Consider the following 3,829-nt stretch of genomic DNA (forward strand, 5'->3'; position numbering starts at 1 on the left):
TTCCTATCAGCAATCTTATTTTTATAGCTTTTGCTTCTTAATTAGCTTATTTAGCTAGTCAAGTGAGCACAAAATATTTTTCTTTTAATTTTGTAATACTATAAAAAAAATTTGGATTATAAAATCATATAATTTTCATTTTTAAAGAAATTCAAATTATTATAAAAAAAAATTAATTTTTATTAATAAAAAATATATTAATAATTTATTTTGAAGGAAATGACAAAAATAGGCTATTTATATGATTTTTCCACCTTCATTTCCTAACCCCATCCTGAGTGATCTCTCAAGAATTTCTCTTAAATTTCCTAATTCCACCCTAGGACGTATACAGCAGTGGTTGATGACTTCTTGCAAGTGATGAGAGAGATGCCAAGCTTGAAATGTCAAAGTGGACAAATTTGCAAGTGATGACAGATCACTGATGTAGAGCCACCGTTCCCACCGGGTAGTTGACTTCAGGTCAGGCCGCATCAAAGGGCACGTTCACCCCATTTCAAGGGCAATTGATAATATGCATAGCAATTTATTTTACCGCATTTCAAGGGCAATTGAATACTTTATTATTATAATCCATTTTTTCATTTACCACTTATTTGTTAAAAGTTATTTTTATTAAATAAAAAAAATAATATTGCATGAACATTTTTAATTATAGAATTGTATACAATATAATTAATAGGTATCCTATCAATTATCAACTATTTTTTAAAAATTTAAAATACTTTAATTTAATTATTTAAATATTTATTTATTAACTATTGGTTGCATTCATAAATAATTCAAGTGATAATAATTAATGATATCCTTGAGTGTATATTATACATGTGCCACTAAACTCAATAGCTGCTCACTTATTTGATGATGGGGACAGCTTGCACACAGTTTCTTAAATCTTTTCTAGTATTCATACAAGCTCTCTCCATTGTACTGCCGGATGTCACAAATTTCTTTTCTTATATTGGCAGCACGGGAAGTAGGAAAATACTTCTTCAAAAATATCTGCTCCATCCCATTCCATGAGTTGACAGATCTGAAAGGAAGGTAATACAACCAATCCTTAGCTGCACCTTCCAGTGAGAAAGGGAAAGCTCGAAGCTTGATTTGATCCTCTGAAACTCCTTGAGGTTTCATGCTGGAACACACAACATGAAATTCTTTTAAAAGCTTATGTGGATCCTCACCTACAAGACCATGAAACTTAGGCAACAAATGGATTAGTCCAGATTTCAACTCAAAAGCAACATTTAAAGCAGGATATTGAATACACAAAGGCTGTTGGTTTAGATCAGGAGCAGCCAACTCTTTCAAAGTCCTAGCAGCCATGGTTTCATTTTCAAAATTTGAATCTAAATCTGAATCTGAATTCGAACTTAATTCCCTTGGAGATTGGACTCTTTCAGATGTACTCGAAATCTGCCTAGCTTGCTTAGCCAATTTTCTCGACTGTTTAGCTATTTTTTCTGCTTTTGGATCAAAGATCAACTCACAAGATTGAGAAGTTCTTGTCATAAACAAAAAGAAATCAAAGTAAAAATAGAAAAATGCCTCAAAACCCTAGAAAATAATCGAATTTGGCCTCAAGAAGGTGGGGCCTTAGAATCCTATGGATTCATTGGTCTTGATCAGAACATCGTTTCCTTCAAAATAGGTATGAGCCGCTCTCCAAATTCAACCAAAATTCTTGATGAATAGTAACACCGTAAAATTTTTTCTTTTTTTTTTCTTTTCGAAAACCTAAAAACAGCAACAACTCACAAACAAAATTAATAACGGAATATCCTAACACTAAAAACATGAAATCCAATAAATTTCAGTCCCCGGCAACTGCGCCAAAATTCTTGGTGGCTGTCAAATCCACCATAAATTAAATTAACTGAAATTACCAATTATGAAATATTTTCTGCAGTAAGTGGTAAATCCAGGTCGAACCCTAGAGACTGAATTATTAAATTTCGTGCGCTTGTGTAATGGAAAAAAAAGAAACAAAGGTTGGGGGGAGGGGGTAATTCGCAATCCAAAGAAGAAATCAAAAATCAGAAATTAAGAACTAAAATTAAATATAAAACTCTCAAATTAAACAAACTTCAATCCATGGTAATTTGTATTCCAATGCATTAATTTGACCATAGACAAAAGAAATACAATTATCTCTTATTGAATACTTAACGTAGATTTACCAAACAGCAAGGTAAACCCCTGACTTCCCTATACTCATCAATTTGAGTCCAGCACTCTTATTGACTCTAATTATTAACTGAATTGGTATTAAGCAATCCTCATCAAATTAATAACTGCTTTAAGAATAGGAAGTAGTTAAGCTAAACAACAGTTTATGAAGCATAAATCATTTAATTCACCCTATTGTTTCCTTAGGTTATTATAGAAAACTGGGATCATAATCAATAAAACCTAATTGCTACTCATGTTCAGTCTTACACAACAATTACGGATTATGAAGATGAACTAGCAATTGACCATATCAAACAATTAACTAATAGGCCTTTTTAGCAAATCATTCAATAGATCAAAGACAATAAAATCAGAAAATAATAGATATTTAAAAAGACATAAATTAAATTAAGAACCTGGTCTCACAAATCAAGCAAAAGAACTTGAATTCCTTGAACTTAATTAAAAACTTAGCTACTCATATTCATGGCTTACAGAAAAATTAAAGAAGAAATCTAAAAAAAAGAAAATGGAGAATGAAGGTGTTTTTGAGGTCGAGAGGCTGCTGAATGGTTGTGTTTTAGCTGCTGCCCAAAGACGCATTTATAATCAAAAACCTAATCCCAAAGATAAGAACCAAACTAGGAAAAGTTTTAAAATTCAAAAGACAGATTTTCAGCCTGCATTCACGTCTCTGAAATCAAGGCTGATTTTCAGTGACTTTCTTTCCGAATCTGTCTCTACCCTCTTTAGGAAAGTTGTACCCCTATTTCTTAGCTTTTCAACGGGTACTCATTTGCCCAAATTCAAGGTCTACAGCTCAAGTTATGGCCCAAAAACTGGGACTGGTTCAGACAGACGGTCCAGCCCATAGTGACGACTTCATTGCCATTTTTGACAATTAAAATGGCCTTATCTTGCTTCCAGCCCTTCATAGAAGTTGTAGAGGTGGCTCTTAAGGTTCAATTGGGCTTGAGCTTGCTTTATTTAGACATCTGAAACTCTAGATACAAAATAAATACTGAAACTGGTCGTGACACATCAAGTCTTGGCTTTTGCAATAGATCCATAGCTCATTTTGTCAACCTTGGAGACTGATTTAGGGTTTGGTCCCTCTTTATCATTTGTAGTGCTCTATCTTAGCTTTTCAATGGATTAAAGAGCACTCAATTTAGAGACCCACAACTTTAAAACACCTAAAAAATACAGTAAAGGTCAAATACTAAAAATTTCTCCATTTAACACAATTATTCCAATAACTATACAAAAATATGCCTAAATGATAAATATACTTTAATCAACTGAATTATGCATAAAAACGCACTAGAAACACTAAATGTGATTAGAGTAAAATTAATAAATTATGCATTTATTAGTAGATAATGTAAAGCCTGTACCTTCAGTCTGATAGGAGCCTTGAAGTTAGGCTTATTGAGGTATTTAATGAAAGGTACCCTCTAATCATTCAGCTCTTCATTTATGAGTACTTCTACCAATATCCCTCTTTTGTGAATAGATGGATTTTATCTTTTCTAAATTACCAACACCCAATAGGCTAGATCTTTTGAAATTCTTAGACTAGAAGTAGCCTGAGCTAGCTTATTTACCTCCCAATAGCTGAATGACCATTGCAAAAAAGGTATTAGGGCCATACGGT

General features: G+C 32.6%; 1 non-coding gene across 1 annotated transcript; it reads left to right on the forward strand.

The window, feature by feature from the left end:
• The first annotated feature begins 856 nt into the window (after positions 1-856).
• Positions 857-963, forward strand: LOC131169862 (small nucleolar RNA R71). Its single transcript, XR_009140798.1, has one exon. It is a non-coding gene; the product is annotated as a small nucleolar RNA R71 (small nucleolar RNA).
• Positions 964-3,829: the final 2,866 nt, after the last annotated feature.

Source organism: Hevea brasiliensis, chromosome 1 (assembly GCF_030052815.1).
Source record: "Hevea brasiliensis isolate MT/VB/25A 57/8 chromosome 1, ASM3005281v1, whole genome shotgun sequence".
Taxonomy (NCBI): domain Eukaryota; kingdom Viridiplantae; phylum Streptophyta; class Magnoliopsida; order Malpighiales; family Euphorbiaceae; genus Hevea; species Hevea brasiliensis.